The sequence below is a fragment of the Bos taurus genome, chromosome 20 (genome assembly GCF_002263795.3).
Source record: "Bos taurus isolate L1 Dominette 01449 registration number 42190680 breed Hereford chromosome 20, ARS-UCD2.0, whole genome shotgun sequence".
Lineage (NCBI taxonomy): Eukaryota > Metazoa > Chordata > Mammalia > Artiodactyla > Bovidae > Bos > Bos taurus.
Window position 1 is genome coordinate 32056756 of NC_037347.1, and position 19609 is coordinate 32076364.

Below are 19609 nucleotides of genomic sequence, written 5' to 3' on the forward strand. Positions count from 1 at the left end.
GCTGTTCACAGCCGAGCTGGGAGCAGCACCCAGGCCTCTCGTCCTCAGTCCAGCGGGCTTTTCAGTACTTCACCTTGTCTTTAACATGTTGCTCTATTATCAAGGAGCAAAAAGTCAGTTCACCCTTAGGCTCACACGTGCTGTCACATATAATATCATGAATCATTAGGCATTCAGCACAAACAAATCCTAACCCGTGTGGAGGTGAGATGAGCCAAGCTCTCCTGGCCTTTCCCAGCTCCACAGTGAGCTGCCCTAGCCACCTTCTGTGAGTTAAGACAAGAGCCCTGGAACAACCGAGAAATGAAATCTACTCACAGCCAGCCCTCAGGACTGGAGCAAACTGAGCCTGAAGTTCCGAGAATAATCTTGATTAGCACTTTGCAAAAATCTATTCTCCACACTGACACCACACAGCTCTCCTTCCAAGTGCAGCTTGGCAGTCTGTTTCACTCTATCTAGTATCAATGACAAACCCTTAGCAAGGTCCTTCCAGTCCTGTGTGATCTCACCTGGACTCCTATCTTTCCATGTCCATCTTCCACCCCTTGTCCAAACCTCCCCCTTACGGAGGAACCTTCTCAGAAGGCTCCAGGCTATTCATACCTTCACCCCTGTGTCCTTCCACCCTATTCCCACTTCATTCATCCCAGGTACTCATTCCCCAAACCTCAGCTCAAGGTCAGTTCAACTTAAATCCATTTCTAGCAACAGCCCCCCACTCCCTACCAGGAGAAGTTAGGTGCCTTGCCAAACCTCCACCATAGCATCCTGAGATGCCCACTACTTTCTTTTCTCTCCCCTGAGGGTCATCTCTGTATCCCCCACTGTCTTGCAATACCTAACACATTCAGCCTGAAATGAATCATTGCAGAAATGAATAGATTCCCCTGGACTTTAAAATAGATGTTTTTAAGGGGGTAGGAGCACATCCTTCTGTTGAAAGTTCAGCTGAATGCTTTTCAATGAGATAAAATAAGTGGCATTTCCTATCATATAAGGCACGATGCATGTGTGTGTTAGTCACTCATTCATGTCTGACTCTTTGCGACCCCATGGACTATAGCCCTCCAGGCTCCCCCAGGCAAGAATACTGGAGTTGGTAGCCATTCCCTTCTCCAGCAGATCTTCCTGACCCAGGGATCAAACCCAGGTCTCCTGCATTGTAGGCAGATTCTTTACTGTCTGAGACACAAGCAAAGTCCATGGCATGACAGGACAGCCCTAATCAGGCATGCAGGTAGGAACCTGAGACATCAAAGCAAACCAGCCAATGGGTACAGCTAGCAGTACAAAAAAACTAAGTCTTATTTTCCTTTTCGTCAATTTGCTGACCATCCCTAAGACTTTAGGAAACCTGGAACAAAATGCAAAACAAATATACAATCGTGGTGGCACTTCTTCATGACACTCCTCTAAAATACAAACTGACTGCTGAAAAGTAAAACATGAACCACAATTATAACCCCGAAATGTCTCCTGAGTGCCAATTATTATTTCTGTCGACTTTCTCAAAATGTATCAGCTTCTTACACACGCAGAAAGCTAGCCTTTCATTCACAGAATAAACTTCAGAGACCTAAATTATATTATAATGGTCATTGGACAGGGAGGAAGGCAGTCTGAGGTTTTGCCTAACTGGAATATTTTAAAGGCTGCTGGACAGGAGAAAGAAGTTTCATTCAGAGTAGAAGAAGAAGAGTGGAAGAGGATGGCAAGGAGGGAGGGAGGAATAAAGCCAGAAGAGGGAAGAGCGAGGTGGGAGGAGAAGAAAAGCAACTAAGTCAAGTGCAAAAGCACTTTTGTTTGTTTTTTTTAAAGAGACTTGACTCTCACCCTTTAAAGCAAAGTGAACAAGAAGGGAAATACTAACCAAGAGTCCAGCAGACACTCCTGAAACAGAGGCTGGATTTTCGTATGGTTCCTCCAGGCTTTATGGCAAGGACGTCTAAACTTCCTTATTCATTCAGTCATGTATGGAAGCAGACCGCACTATGCTAATTTGGTTAAGAGTTGGCAAACAGTGCGGGGTTGGAGGAGGAATATGGTGAACGTTTCTTGGTCACCGCTTGGCAGTAGATTCTTGGTCTTGCTGCTTTCCTATATAAACCTTCCCCAAATCCTCCCCAAATCAATTACATTTTCTCTCTCTTCCTCCCTCCCAGTCACACACACACACACACACACACACACACACACAACCTGGTACCAGAAAAGATTAGAGCACACAACGCATTGCCTCACATAACGAACCCCCCGACCTTTGCCCAGGGCTGGGTTCTGCCAACTGAAGTGAAGGCCAGGCCTGGGCTGGAGGCTCACAAGGCTCATCAGGATGGGGCCAGCCAGACCAACTGAGAAGGCCACGTATTAGAATTTGACAAAGACCATACGCCAGAGGGGCTGAAGACAGGGAGAGTTGTCGGAATCTAATCCCACAGCTAAGGAGTTCAAGGAAGGAAGCTCCAGGAGGGCAGAGGTGCTGGAATCTCCATGAAGGATCCCAAGAACCCAGAGTATAGCAAGTGGAATATTTGTTAAATGAAGGGTGAGCAATTAAATTTTAAAACATTCTGGGAGACCCACCTCCCAGAATATTGGAAATAAAAGCAAAAATAAACAAATGGGACCTAATTAACCTTAAAAGCTTCTGCACATCAAAGGAAACTATTAGCAAGGTGAAAAGACAGCCTTCAGAATGGGAGAAAATAATAGCAAATGAAGCAACCGACAAACAACTAATCTCAAAAATATACAAGCAACTCCTACAGCTCAACTCCAGAAAAATAAACGACCCAATCAAAAAATGGGCCAAAGAACTAAATAGACATTTCTCCAAAAAAGACATACAGATGGCTAACAAACACATGAAAAGATGCTCAACATCACTCATTATCAGAGAAATGCAAATCAAAACCACTATGAGGTACCATTTCACACCAGTCAGATTGGCTGCGATCCAAAAGTACAAATAATAAATGCTGGAGAGGGTGTGGAGAAAAGGGAACCCTCTTACACTGTTGGTGGGAATGCAAACTAGTACAGCCACTATGGAGAACAGTGTGGAGATTCCTTAAAAAACTGGAAATAGAACTGCCTTATGATCCAGCAACCCCACTGCTGGGCATACACACTGAGGAAACCAGAAGGGAAAGAGACACGTGTACCCCAATGTTCATCGCAGCACTGTTTATAATAGCCAAGACATGGAAGCAACCTAGATGTCCATCAGCAGATGAATGGATAAGAAAGCTGTGGTACATATACACAATGGAGTATTACTCAGCCATTAAAAAGAATACATTTGAATCAGTTCTAATGAGGTGGATGAAACTGGAGCCTATTATACAGAGTGAAGTAAGCCAGAAGGAAAAACATAAATACAGTATACTAACGCATATATATGGGATTTAGAAAGATGGTAACAATAACCCGGTGTACGAGACAGCAAAAGAGACACTCATGTATAGAACAGTCTTATGGACTCTGTGGGAGAGGGAGAGGGTGGGAAGATTTGGGAGAATGGCAATGAAACATGTGAAATATCATGTAGGAAACGAGTTGCCAGTCCAGGTTCGATGCATGATGCTGGATGCTTGGGGCTGGAGCACTGGGACGGCCCAGAGGGATGGTATGGGGAGGGAGGAGGGAGGAGGGTTCGGGATGGGGAACACATGTATACCTGTGGCGGATTCATTTTGATATTTGGCAAAACTAATACAATTATGTAAAGTTTAAAAATAAAATAAAATTGGAAGAAAAAAAAAATAAATTTTAAAACATTAGTGCCCATTGGAGATCCCAACATACTTAAAGTTCCATGTTTAATTATAGTACCTATCAGTGGCTATTATCTGGAGCTTCACCAGATTTCCTGTAGCCTCCTCACCAGTTAGAACAATCACAATGATTCCCACCACTGAGTGTGGGTTGAGCTGCTGTGCACGCAAAGCTTTGCTGCTAGTTATTCAGTCATGTCTGATTTTGCGAACCCAAGGGCTATAGCCTGCCAGGCTCCTTTGTCCATGGGGTTTCCCAGGCAAGAACACTGCAGGGGGTTACGATTTCCTTCTCCAGGAGATCTTCCCGACTCAGGGAATGAACCTGTGTCTCCTGCTTTGGCAGGTAGATTCTTTACCAGTCAGCCATGAGGGAAGCCTGCATGCAAAGCTATGTGAGTATTATTCTTATATGACCAATGGTCCTGTCCATGCTCCCAATACAAGAAGACCATTCATCTTCCTACAGTGTTGGTGGGAATGTAAATTGGCACAATCACTATGGAAAAAAGTAAGGAGGTTCCTTAAAAAAGTTACCATATGACCCTGCAATCTCACTCTTGGGCATATATCTAGAGAAAAACATGATCTGAAAGGATACATGCACCCCAATGTTCATTACAGTATTGTTTACAACAGCCAAGACCTGAAAGTAACTGAATGTCCATTGACAGAGGAAAGGATAAAGAAGATGTGGTATGTATATATAAACACACGCACACACACACACACACTGGGATATTACTCGGCCATTAAAAAGAATGAAATAATGTCATCTGCAGCAACACGGATGACCTAGAGATTGTCATACTGAGTGAAGTAAGTCAGACAGAGAAGAGGAAATATTGTATGACATCTCTTATATGTGGAAACTAAAAAGAAATGATACAAATGAACTTACTTACAAAACAGACTCACAGATTTAGAGAATGAATTTATGGTTGCTGGGAGGAAAGCTGGAGGAAGAGATAGTTAGGGTTTTGGGGATGGACATGAACACACTTCTATATTTAAAATGGACACGAACAAGGATCTACTATATAGCACATGGGATTCTGCTCAATGTTATGTGGCAGCCTGGATGGGAGGGGAGTTTGGGGAAGCACAGATACATATGTACGTATGGCTGAGTCCCTTTGCTGTTTACCTGAAACAAACACAACACTGTTAACTGGCTATATACCATCCAATACAAAATAAAAAGTTTTAAAAAATAATATATTGAAAAAAAGACTGTTCATGATTGATGAGCATAGCTGAAATTAGCAAGGCCTTTTACTGTTTAAAAGACTCCTGCTTGGCTGGCTTTCCTGTGTGTGTGTTCAATAGATAATTCTGTGACATGTGACACATACAAAGCCATTTAATATAAGGAACCCTCATAGGGAATCCTCAAGCTGGAATCAAGATTGCTGGGAGAAATAGCAACCTCAAATATACAGATGATATCACCATAATGGCAGCAAGTGAAGAGCCTCTTGATGAGGGTGAAAGAAGAGAGTGAAAAAGCTGGCTTAAAACTCAGCATTCTTAAAATTAAGGTCATGGAATCTGGTCCCATCACTTCATGGCAAATAGAAGGGGAAAAAGTAGAAGCAGTGACAGATTTTATTTTCCTGGGCTCCAAAATCACCATGGATAGTGACTGCAGCCATGGTGCTTGCTCCTTAGAAGGAAAGCTATGACAAACCTAGACAGTGTATTCAAAAGCAGAGACATCACTTTGCTGACAAAGGTCTGTAAAGTCAAAGCTATGGTTTTTCCAGTGGTCATTTATAGATGTGAGAGTTGGATCATAAAGAAGGCCGGGCATGGAAGAATTGATGCTTTTGAACTGTGGTGCTAGATAAGACTCTTGGGAGTCCCTTGGACAGCAAGGAGATCAAACCAGTCAGTCCTAAAGGAAATCAACTCTGAATATTCATTGGAAGGACAGATGCTGAAGCCGAAGCTCCCATACTTTGGCCACCTGATGTGAAGGGCTGACTCACTGGAAAAGACCCTGATGCTGGGAAAGACTGTGGGCAGGAGGAGAAGGAGATGGCAGAGGATGAGAAGGTTGGATGGCATCACCGACTCAATGGACATGAATTTGAACAAATTCTGGGAGTCAGTGAAGGACAGGGAAGCCTGGCGTGCTGCAGTCCACGGGGTTGCAAAGAGTCAGACACCACTTAGCCACTGAACAACAAAAACCTTACAGGGAAATGTTCATTCGATTAGATTAGTTGACAATGACTAGATTTGAGACTCCCTGACTGTGAGTTGGTGGACTGTGAGTTCATTTACTCTGAATGATATATTGGACAAGTAGAAACAGCCCTTCTGACAGATGTTTCCAAAGTCAGACTCAGGAGTCCATGAATACCTCATCTCTAAACCCTGTCTTCCTCCAGAGTCTTCAACACAAGCCAGAAATCTAGGGGTTACCTTTTCTACCTCTTCTGCCCCCATTTCATCTGTCAACTTTAGCTCTTCGGTATCTTTTGAATTCATTCCATCCCCTTTATCCTCTCTACTGCTACCACCAAGTCCTAGCCATGATCTCTCATTGAGACTTTAGGAATGGCCTCATAACACCCATGAGGAGCCTCAGACTCCCTCCAATCGTTTTTTCATGGAAAAATTATGTTTTGAAACAAATATGATCATGGTACCCCTGTGAATAAAACATTCAAATGATTTTCCTTGTTCATACAATTAATATAACCCATCATGTGAGTTAACAGTTACAGTTATCCCCCAACATTCACTCTCCCCACTTTCAATTAGTAATAGAACCCAGTAAGAGAGCACCTGTCACAGCCAACCTTGCAGCCACCTCTGGTCATACTAAGACTCACTTCTGGTTACAGGATGTCAGTAGTGGCAGAAACATCTTTCAGGAAATGTATGTCCCTTTCACTTTTCCTTCTCCACTCCCCCTGGCTTGATGGGCTGGATCACCAAACACTTGGATGAGGGCATCTACCTCTGTGGAAGATTTCTGGAACTCATTATGAAGTGGGAAGCTCTTCCCAGATGGCACTGGTGGTAAAGAACCCACCTGCAATGCAGGAGAAGCAGGAGACAAAAGTTTGATCCTTGGGCCAGGAAGATCTCCTGGAGGAGGAACTGGCAACCCACTCCAGTATTCTTGCCGGGAAAATCCCATGGAAAGAGGAGACTGGTGGGCTACAGTCAATGGGGTTGCAAAGAGTCGGACAGGACTGAGCGATAGAGCATACATACATGCTTGAAGTTGGATCTCAGATAATAAGGGTTTAAGTACTCATAAAGGACTAACTAGTCAGTGGTTGTTTGACCAGCCAGTCGAGGTCTTTCTAGCTTATTCTTGAAAGAAAAAAATTTTTTCACTGAATTTTTCAGGTTCAACTGAAAAGAAGCGGGAAAGAAAAATCAAGAGGTCTAAAAGCATAAGCTTTCCCTAGTGGCTCAGAAGGTAAAGAATCTGTCTGCAATGCGGAGACCTGGCTTCAATCACTGGGTTGGGAAGATCCCCTGGAGAAGGAAATGGCAACCCACTCCAGTATTCTCACCTGGAGAAACCCATGGACAGAGGAGCCTGGTGGGCTACAGTCCTCAGGGTCGCAAAGAGTCGGACACAACTGAAGCGACTTAGCACACATGTATGTAAAAGCATAAGCTGAAATTTCATCCTCAATATGTATAAAAAGGGAAACTTGACAGGAGCACATGACAGTCTGACATGAATTTTTTTCATGGGGCCTTAAGAGGCACCCCTTCCATTTCTAAGAGAGAATTATGAATTCTAGTGCACTGAAACCAAAAGTATTTAGAAATGAGTAGCTTTATTAGCAGCAGCAGCAGCTTTATTTAGGGAATTATTAGGGCCCACAGTAATGACCATCATCAACAGACAGAAATATTTTGGTCTATTAAAGAAAACATGGGACACTCTGCCCAACCTTATCCCAAACAAAATTAGCAAACCTCAAGTTACTAGGGGATTTATTGAATAAATAAAATCTGGCAGTAAATAATGGTCATACAAAGAGTAGGGAAGTATGGGGCCTTAGGAACAGGATCTTTCTAAGTTTTTGCACCCAGTCCCCCTAGACTAGGCTGCATCCAAACATGAGGCTTTCTGTTTCAAGGCGAATTTTATTTGTAGATACTTCAAATTTAGATATTTATACCAAGAACATGAGCTAAATCAAGAGTAGGGGTAAAAAAGAAGAGTAGGGGTACATGATGTGAATTTGCAAAGTGATCATTTCCCCCAGAGCCAGTTTGGGTTTTTTTTCCCCTGGTTATAAACATACAATACTTATTTTTGTAGAAGTTTGGTAAGAATTAATATAATGTAAAACAAATTTTAGATTCCTTTTCTGTCACTCTCTAATAGTTTCTAAAACAAAGGTCAAAAAGATCCCATACCAAAAATTTGTTTATTTTTCTTTTTCCATTTAACATTAGTGTCTCAAGCATCTGCCAATTATATTGCCACTTTTTCTAGGAAATGCAGCTTTTAGCAATTCTTTGTTGATTCAAACGAAATCAACCTGGCTCAGCCTGTATTGACTGATTGGACTGAGAATGAAGTCCCAATATTAAGAACAGACCAGTAAGAAATGATTGAAATTAAATGTTGGACGACCCAGGCAGACTATCAGCTTGGAGAAGTAACAAGAGGAGAGACAGCTTGAGGACATCAAGAAGAATCCATGAAAGGTACATGAGGTAGTGAAAGGGAGATACAGAAGGATGACTGGGAACCTGCTCAGAGATCTGGTATCTTTACAGTAAGTCCCCATTGTATGGAGTTACATGGAAACATCCTCTCCCTTGCTGCCTGAAAAAGTATAATCCCCACCTATCCCAAACCAGGGGCTTCCCAGGTGGTGTTAGTGTTAAAGAACCTGCCTGCCAATGCAGGAGACATTAGAGACACAGGTTCAATCCCTGGATTAGGAAGATTCCCTGGAGGGGGACAAGGCAACCCACTCCAATATCCTTGCCGGGAGAATCCCATGGGCAGAGGAGCCTGGGGGGCTACAGTCTATAGGGTTGCAAAGAGTCAGATACCACTGAAGCAACTTAGCACACATCCTAAACCAAAATAAAAGATGAACATAAATGGTTGTATGAATTAATATTCCATCATATTCCTATTCAGGTGTGAGTATTCTTTAAACTGAGCCATAACCTATAATTAGGCTGTGGAGTCAATTTAGTGTCTCAACCAGCTTTGTCAATTTGTTTAAATGGATGGGATGGAATGATGCTATGGAACAAATATTTGTGCTCCCTGACACCCAAATTCATATTTTGAAATGGACGTGGCGGGGGTCCTGAGGTGATTAGATCATGAGGGTAGAGCCCTCATGAGCAGGACCAGGGCCCTTATAAAAGTGGTCCCAGAGAGCCTGCGCCACCTTTCTGCTACGTGAGGACATAGCAAATAGAGCTGTTTGTGCACCAGGAAGTGAGTGCTCCCCAGACACTGAATCTGCTGGTGCCTTGATCATAGACTTCCCAGCATCCAGAACTGTGAGAAATAAACTTCTGTTATTTATAAGCCATTCAGTTTATGGTACTTCTGTTATAGAAGCCCAAACAGACTAATAAGACAAATGGAATGGAATGGTGGTTTCTTCACATGAAAATTTTTTTTTAAAGTGTGTGTATGACTATTGGCTCACTGTGAAGACCTGATTATTTCTTACTGTGGACAGTAGTCAAAAAGTTTGTAGGTCATTGATATAGATTGTTTCTAATTTTTAAATATCATAAGTAATGGTACAATAAGTATCTCCTGGCAGGGAGGGGACTTGGCCTATATTTCCATTTATTGCCAAGTGATTGATTCCCAGAAACAATGTTACTGTGTGAAAGTGGTAAAAATTTATAAAGTTTTTTGATAAATATTACTCAATGCTTTCAAACTATCTTAATTTAGACTCCGATCAGAGCAACAGAGAACTTTAATATCAGTGTACAACCGTCAGAAAAAAATTTATTTTCCCCCTATCATTGCTAATTTGATGGGTAAAAATGACCTTCTACTGTTTTAATATAGTTATTTGAAAATGAGTGAGGTTACTTCTTTGAAACATTTAATGTGAATTATCTATATATGTCCTCCCCTTTTCATTATTTTCTTTGTTGGAGTTCCTACCTTTTTATTTCTGCTCTTTCATGCATTTTTAAAGGGACAGTTTCTTAGTTATTCTCTAGGAATGAAGGTGTAGCAAGAAGAGAAAATAGAGTATTTCAATTGGCTTGATTTTGCCAGACTGATATCAAATTAACCTTAGGCTTTTAATCCTGCACTTGATTTTGAACAAGCTGCATGATACAGTATGTTAGCCATAAAAATAACTAGTGCCAGAAATGCAGCCAATATGCAAGTTTACACTTTGTACTTCCTCTTCTGTGCTAAATACTTCAATGCTAGGCTTATTTAAAAAAAAAAAAAATTAAGACAGTAGTACTGGAAAATGTGAAAGAGCAATTACACACCAAAGAAAGCAGATTGAGAAGCTCCAACATACACAGGATGGAATTTGAATTAAATTCCAACTGCAAAGATTAAGTTTTGGAAACGGTTGTTATTGACAATTTTATAAAAATTAAAGAATAAAATGAGTTTTCAGGTTAAAAGCAAAAGTAATCATTGAGTAGTATAAATAAAAAGTAAACCTACTCTAGGGCATTAGGATAAATAAAAAAAACCTTAAAAAAGTACTTTACATAGAGGCAGATTACCTAGTAAGAAACTCAAATGGACAAGTAGAAGACTTTCTCTCATCAACAACAGATAACAGGACACAAATGAAAACCTTCAAAGTGGTAGAGAAATAACCATCTATTTAGAAATTGATACCCAGCTAAATGCTCCCTAAGTCTTTTGCATGGGTGGACAGCAGAGCCGGAGTCATATGAAAACTGAGTTTACAACCTAAAGATTCTAATTTAAATAATTACTAAAGGAGCTATTTTGCAAGAAGACAAAAAATCTTAAATGCTGAAATTGTTGTCTCAAAAACAAGATTCTCTTCCAATTACTCATTATTATCCTGTAGTTATTGAACTATTTCTCTTCTTCCCTTTAAAGTAAAATTTTTTGAAGGAATTGCATTATGTTTTTATTACCAATTAAGTTTTGTCTCTTTTGTAAAATGCACTCAAATTAGACTTTAATCTTCACCACTCCAATTAAATAGCTTTTGTCCTGGTCTCTAATGACTTCTACTAATACATTGCTAAATCTAGTAGCTACTTTTTAATTATCTTCATTTGAACTGTTAAAACAATATACGACACAGTGGCCTTCTCTTTGAAACACTACCTTAATCTGATCACTTTATCTGTGAGCTCTTTCGTGATAATCTACACTCTCCACTGATTCTCCCACCCTGCTGGACACTTAGTTATGGTCAATTTTGCTGCGTCCTCTTCATTTTCTCAACCATGTAATACTGGAACACCCCTAGGACTTCTCCTCTCCTTTTTCCCCTATTTACACTTATTCCTTAGGTGACCTCATTCAGTATTATGACATCAATATCATCTATGATTATGTTCTCTAAACATATAATTTCAATTCACATCTCTTCTTGAATGACAAACTCATCTATCCAATGACTAATAATTCCCTTGGATGTTTGATAGGAATCTCAAACTTATAAATCTATAGCCAAACTTCTGATTTTACCATCCTAACCTGCTCATTCTATAGTCTTGGTCATTTCAACCTAAATCACCATCATCCTTCCAGATTCTCAGGCCTTTCACTCATACCCCTGATTAATTTATAAGCTAATACTGTTAGACATACTTTCAAATTATATCCAGAATGTGATCACTGCTTACCATCCCCATCTTTATTTTCCTTATCCAAGATACTAATGTTTCTTATCTGGATTATTATAATAATTTCTAAATTGGTCTACTTTCTGGTCTTGAATATCTTATGTCCAAAGACATAAACCCACGAAGATCTTAATCTTGATAAAACAAGAACATGTCAATTCTTTGTTTAAGACTCTCTGATGGTACCCATTTCACTCAGAGTAAATGCCAAAATGCTCACAGTGGTATGAGCATCTTGTTTGATCCCCTCAACCCTCACCCCTGACTCTCATCCCCATCTCTGCCACCATCGACCACCTTACTTTTTTTTGCTCATTCTGCTCCAACAACATTAGACTGTTTGATGTTTCTTAGCCCTCAGGCAGCATATGCCATTTTCTCTGCACAGGGTACTTTTCTCCCAGACTTCCTTTAAGTATCTATTCAAATATCACTTTATCTGTGAGCTCTTTCCTGATAACCTACATCAATAATAACCCTTAAACTCATTTTTTTCCCCCAGAGCATTTATATTGTATAGTCGTTAACTTTTTTTCTCTATTCTTTTACTAGAATATCAACTACATGAGTTTAGGGACTTTATCCACTCTGTTCATTGCTGTACCTCCAAATACCTATAACCATGGCAGGCCAAGAGAAAACATGCGGTAAGGATTTACTAGATGAATAAATAAATGATGAGGAAGAGAAAGGCAAAACCGGATGGCTAATTCAACTCCATATTGCTTGTCAAAACAATATTAATCACATTTCTTATTGATCAAAAAAGATGAAAATACATTTTAGGCAATAAAAATATGGGAAATAGTTGACATTATCTCAAAGGATTACTAAAATGTACTAGATTCTCTACTCTGTTAGAAAGATAGACGGTGCATGTGGAACGGGACTGCTAACAGTGCCTGATGTGGGAGTGAGCAGCCCGACTGAGGGGTACATGGACAGATACACGGACATGTGGTGAGTGCTGTCAATGTGGTCCTTGCAGGTTCTGCTGTCTTAAGAATTAGCAGGGTGGTGCTGGGGACCCTCCCTGGGGAAGACTGAGGGAGTCACAGCCCACCAGAGAGACTAGGAAGGGAGAGAGAAGCTGAGCCTGATCACAATTTTTTGAAAAGTGACAGTCTTCACAGAGTTTAGAAAATAGGAAAAGGAGATGTTTTAGGCTTTTGTTCCAGGAATGTTTTCATTCTCAATAGGCAGAAAATGGAGAATCCCTTTTCCTAGGTAATGCCTATATTTGAAATAAAATGAAAGGAAAACATCTGCATTTTTAACTTTTCTAAGAAACATTTCTAAAAATTATTTACATCAATACCCATAAAAGCATGTTTACCAAAAATACATTTTAAGACTAAAAAATGAAACAAAAATGACATAGTAATACATCCCATTCAAGTAAGATTTAGACTCAAAATGTAAGGATAGTTCATTTTCAGAAGGCTCAATATAATTTTCAGCATTAATATCTTAGAAGAGGCAGTCAAATGGTTATTTTAACATGCAGAAGACTGATGTTATAATTTATATTTATTTACAAATTCTCTTAAGAAACTAGAAATACAGACAATTTTCTTAATCTGACAAAAATAGGTCACCTCCAAACCTATACCTAATAGCATTCTTCAAGTGAAACTTTGAAGACTTTCACTATAATGAAGTACAAGTGAAATTTTTGAAGACTTTGACTATAACATAAAAATGCTTATTATAAAGAAATAGTATTTACACGGCATGGTATCTTGTAAGGACAGGAAAGTTCAGATCAGTGGGAAAAAAGAGCCTAGAAAGTCCAAAGCATATATGGGATTTTAGTGTATAACAGAGAAGACAATACAAACAATGGAGACAGAATGAGGCTTTTTAGTTAATGGCGCTGGGACTAGATTTTCACATGGGAAAAAAGATTCATGCTTTATACCATACACATTCGTTAACACCACGTAAATTAAAAGTCTACTTATTTAAAATAAAAGTTTCATAAGTAAATTAAAGCACTTTAGAATATGGGAGGAGTTAATATAAAATATAACCATGGAGGAGAAAATGATTTCTTAAGCAAGGCACAAAAATCAGAATAATAAGGAAATTTAACTATATCAAAAATTTAAAATTATCTGTGCTAAAAGATGTCATAAAAATTACAATGCAATCAACAGATGGGAGGCAAAATTTTCTATGTGTATAATAGACAAAGGGTTTGTCACATATATATGAATGCATATCATGAAAAATAAACATATATTAAGATATATATACATTAGGATCACATGTATACACGTTTCTATAAACCAATAGGGAGAATAGACAAGAAAAGAATGGACAGAGAGTAGAAAAGACACAGAGGAGGAAATCCAAATGGCCCTGCACAAACGATGTTCAATTTCATAAATAATGAGTCATGAAAATTAAAACAATGAGATTCATATGCAGTATCCATCAACTCTCAGATAATTAAATCTGAGAGTAATCAAGTGCTGGCAGGGACCTGGGGAAGGGAGGGTTCTCACATATTGCTGATACTAGTACAAACTGGTTGTGCAATTGGTAGAGCAATTTGGCGATATCGCACAGACACAAAAATGCACATATCCTATGATCAGCAAGTTTCCACTGATACGTACTCCAGACAAGCTCTATCACATATGCCCAAGGGGATATTTATTTCGGTATCAATTATTTCGGTAAAACAATGAAATCAATTCATATTCCAACTAGTGTGGGAATAGATAGTGATATTTTCAAAATATGGAGTAATACACAGCAATTTAAAAAATGAACCAGGGTAATATAACCATGAAGGTGAGTTCTGAAAACAAAATACTTGGTAGTTAAAGTAGCAATTGCCAGAGTAACACATTCCACACCCAAAGTAAAAAATACATACTTGAAAAAAAATGCAAATCATTTGGTTCATGTATAATATTTCATATTTGTAGTAGTAAAATTTTAAAGTATAGAAACAGGATTGTGCAAATGCCAATACATGACAGCTGTATCCTCTGGAGTGGCAGAGAGAATGGCGAGACTGGAAAATGTTAGAGACTTCACATTTACGCATACAGTTTGCTTCTTTACAAACAATGGCTATGAAGCAGGCATGGGAAATAGGTTTACGTTTGATGTATTCATCTGGGTGGCAAGTACACAGGCGTGTATTGTAGCATCCTTAGTACATTAAGAAAATGACATAAATAACAAAGTAGGTCAGGGTTGACACCCATACTCAGCCTTGAAGCAGTTCAAGAAGATGGACTGCCACCCCTCTCTTTCCCATAAGAATACGGAAGTAAAGTCTCTGAGCGGGGAATCAATCAGGAGGCAAGAGGGTAGAGCACATGGTTTGAAAGAATGACACTGTCCAAAGTCACAACATAAGCTGATGAGACCCAAACAGGTCCAAGATGGCAGACAAGTCTACCTCCACTGGACATTGAGCCTCAGTGTATGCTCATCATTAACACATCACCAAGTTAAGTGACATACCCACCGACTCCAAGACAGTTCAGGAGTCCAGATCATCAAAGACCAAAAAGTAGGCAGTGGCCTGAATCCTGGAATCTCTGCCTCTTTCCCAGGATAGTTGGGATAATCCATCCACTCATTACCCTGTGAAACTACCCAGTCCATAAACACTAACCAAGCCATCTTTTGAGCCACCCTCACCTTGGCTCAGATGGTAAAGAATCTGCCTGCAATGCAGGGGACCTGGGTTTGATCCCTGGGTTGGAAAGTTCCCCTGGAGAAGGGAATGGCTACCCACTCCAATATACTTGCCTGGAAAATTCCATGGACAGAGGAGCTGGGCAGGCTACAGTCCATGGGGTAGCAAAGTATCAGACACAACTGAGTAACACTTTTACTTTTCACCTTTGGAGAGGGCCCACACTGTGGAGTGTGTTTCTCTCTAAATAAGTCCACTTCTTACCTATCAAAAAACCCAAACAGAAACAAAAACAAACAAACAAGCAAAAAAAAAAAAAAAATCCAAAGTAGTTTAGAGAGCCCCAAGTCTATATCCTTGGCCAGAGTCAAAGGCGACAAGCACATTAAGTATGGTACAGATGGAAAGCTAGAGACACACTATATTGACTTTCCACGTGTGGAGCATCCATCCCTGTGATGACACTGAGATGCAAAGGCTGAAATGGTGATTCAGGTTGGTTCCAGTCACTGAACCCATGACAGTCACCCCCACATCCATTGCACTTACCCTTGTGGCTTAATAGTTGACCCTCAGTCAACTGGTAGGAGGAGGAAGGGGAGCTTACTCAATCCCAGCTTTTAGGTTGAGAAACACTCTCTTCACAGATTCCAGAGAAAAGCCACAGAGTGGATCTTACAAGAAGAAAAGCAAATCACATGTGATGCTGCTCAGGCCAGGTCCTGTCACAAGGCTTCCCAGAGGTCTGGTGCCAGCAGAGCCTGATGAAAGTGAAAAAAGCTGTATTCCTCACTAGCCTTCAAGAAGCATGCTAATTTGAGTGCTTCAGTACTCCACTGTCTGACGTGGGGGCATAATTATTAATAAGGGGCTTCCCAGGTGGTGCTAGGGGTAAAGAACTTGCCTGCCAATGCAGGAGACATAAGAGACACGGCTTCAATTCCTTGATCAGGCAGATTCCCTGGAGGAGGGCACTCCAGTACTCTTGCCTAGAGAATTCCATGGACAGAGGAGCCTGGCGGGCTACAGTCCATAGGGTCACAAAGAGTTGGACACGACTGGAGCGACTCAGCATGCAGCATGCACGCATGCGTACAATGATTAATAAACAGTTCTCAATCTCTCTCCCTGAAGTCACACAAACAGGACAAGACTCAGGAAGCTAGATAGGGGGTTCTGTTTAGTCTCCCTGAATTGCAGCTAATGGCTCTGAAAGGCCTGGTTCATTTTAATCAAGTGGACTATTGGAAAACCTGCCAGCAAACACCCATTAAAACAAGAATCAAAATATTTCACATACTACTATGTGATGCAGTTGGTTGAGAAACATCGAAATAATAATACAGTGACCATAAAACGGCAGTACAGGCAGAACATCCCGTTCAGAACATCCAGGATGAGTGGCATACATCTGTGGTCATCTCAGTTCCTAAGTACAGAGGCACCAGCATACCACACTCGCTGCCTCAAATGACTGCAGAGAATATTCTGAGAAAATCGATAATTAGTTTCCTCGATTTTACTTTTAAGAAACAATGAGATTCCTCGGTGGCTCAGTCGGTAAGGAATCCACTGCAATGCAGAACCTGGGTTTGATCCCCAGGCTGGGAAGATCCCCTGGAGAAGGATATGACTACCTACTCCAGTACTCTTGCCTGGAGAATCCCAGGGACAGAGGAGCCTGTCAGGCCACAGTCCATGGGGTTGTATGAGTCGGACACAAATTAGCGACTAAACCACCACCATAATTATTCCAAATAGGCTTCTATGTATATTTCAGTGTATGTAGAAATGTGTCCCTTGTATATTTTATCTGCATGTCCTATGATAGCACCACACTTCACAAGTATGTTTCCACAGAGTTGGCCAGAGCAGCTTAAACTGCAGCTCTAGAAACTATTTAGCTGTTCTTATTGAAAGAGATGAAAACCTAAGAGAATAGGTAACTTAGTTTATGCCAACAATCTACTTCTGAACATGACACAGCTTGTGCAAAACTGACAAATCTTGCATGCTAAAAGATTTGGCTCTAGCAGTCATTTCCACAGTGCCTACTGAGTTGCAGCCACATCTAGAAAATTTTTAAAGTCCTGTGACTTTATTTCCGATTACTTTTTCCCTTGAAAAAGTAAAGGCATTTTTATGCTTTGAGTTCTTACAAGGTTCCCACTTTTCCCCCATATGTAACTTTTTAATAACAAACAAATGTAAATTATCTCACCGATCCTTCTAATGAACAGTATTTCACTTTTAAGACAATAGTTCTTTAAGCAGGCATATATGGATGTGAGAGTTGGACTATAAAGAAAGCTGAGAGCCAAAGATATTGATGCTTTTGAACTGTGGTGTTGGAGAAGACTCTTGAGAGTCTCTTGGACTGCAAGGAGATCCAACCAGTCAATTCTAAAGGAAATCAGTCCTGAATATTCATTGGAAGGACTGATGCTGAAGCTGAAGCTCCAATACTTTGGCCATCTGATGTGAAGAACTGACTCAATTGAAAAGATCCTGATGCTGGGAAAGATTGAAAGTGGGAGGAGAAGGGGACGACAAAGAATAAGATGGTTGGATGGCATCATCGACTCAATGGACATGAGTTTGGGTGAACTCTGGGAGTTAGTGATAGACAGGGAAGCCTGGCTTTCTGCACTCCATGGGGTTGCAAAGAGTCGGACATGACTGAGCAACTGAAGTGAACTAAACAGTGCTTCTAAACTGATTGATGCCAGTTTTGAAACAACTATTGATACTTAGGTCAAATTTTATTCCACATCTAAGATGCTCACATATTTTCAAGTTTGCCTCCTTTGCTAAATTCAGTTTGTTTTCTGAAGTCTACATGTTTTAGGTATTCTGGAAGTTCCTACTTTAAAGCTAAGAGGAAGAGTAGGTAATAGATAAGAATCCCCTAGTTGCCACTGACTTCCATCCATGGCTCATTTTGCCCTTTTAACTAGACTGGCACTATGAATGCTTTTGTAAGACAGCATGGACTTTTTCTTTCATAACAATCATTTCAGAGTTAAGTGTTCCCATTCATTCCTGAATGTCTGACTAAGTCTTCCTCAAAAGGCTCACAGCTTGTCAGTTATTTCTAAAGCTGGAAAGCTACATGACAATTTTTCTTCTTCCATTAGAATTTTAATGTGTGTTGTAGGTTGTAGCCAGTGTTCAAAAGAGAAAAAATTCAAATTCTCTCTTTAGTGCTAATTCTACATTTAATTTATTTCAGGTGAAGAAGTCGGGGCTGGCATAATAAACTTAGAAAAGATGAAGGGTCATTTAATTCGTTCATTTTTATTTCTGGTCCTGAGAATGGATTTTGTCTCCATATTTAGTGAATTTGGAAGATTTAAAAATCATAGATCCAAAAGAAGTTCCAGATCTTGTATTTTAGGGAAGGAAGGGATGACAAGTAGATTATTTATAAATGTGAAATTTGCTGAAGCCTCAACCAAGCAGGAACTAATCAACCCACCCAAGGGTTAAGCTGTGTCTGACACAGCACCTGTCAGAACGTCCACTTTCATGCAGACTGTCAAACTCAAAACTGGCCAGATTCACCTTCCAGACTCAGACTTCTGCACAGCAGTAGAACAAGAAACCGGACATGGGCCAAAGCTGCCTTTACTGTTGGTCAAAGCACACAGCACTGCAGTCTTTGATGCTGCAGAGAATAATGAGATGGCCAGGACTTTAACCAAGGGGATTAGCATGGATGTATATATTTGAATATATGCCTTACAGTATACATTGCTGCAGAGAAGGCAATGGCACCACACTCCAGTACTCTTGCCTGGAAAATCCCTTGGACGGAGGAGCCTGGTAGGCTGCAGTCCATGGGGTCGCTAAGAGTCTGACACGACTGAGCGACTTCACTTTCACTTTTCACTTTCATGCATTGGAGAAGGAAATGGCAACCCACTCCAGTGTTCTTGCCTGGAGAATCCCAGGGACGGGGGAGCCTGGTGGGCTGCCATCCATGGGGTCGCACAGAGTCGGAAACAACTGAAGGGACTTAGCAGTAGCAGTAGCAGTATACATCGCTGACTGATCTATTACATCATTAGGTATTGCTCCTAATTCCATATTTAGACCACCCATTCACCTACTGCAATGAATCTCCATTGGATGTTTCACTTAATTTGTGTTCTAGACAGACCCTACTCCTTTGGAAGACACTAATTTGTGAAGGGGTTTTGTTGTGATCCTCACCAACAGTGTGTCTGCCTCTTTGCTCACTTTAAAGACTATTAACCACCACATATTCCTCATTGGTCCCCTGTTTTCTGACTTTTGTCTCTGATCCTTCTTGCACTTTGCAGCC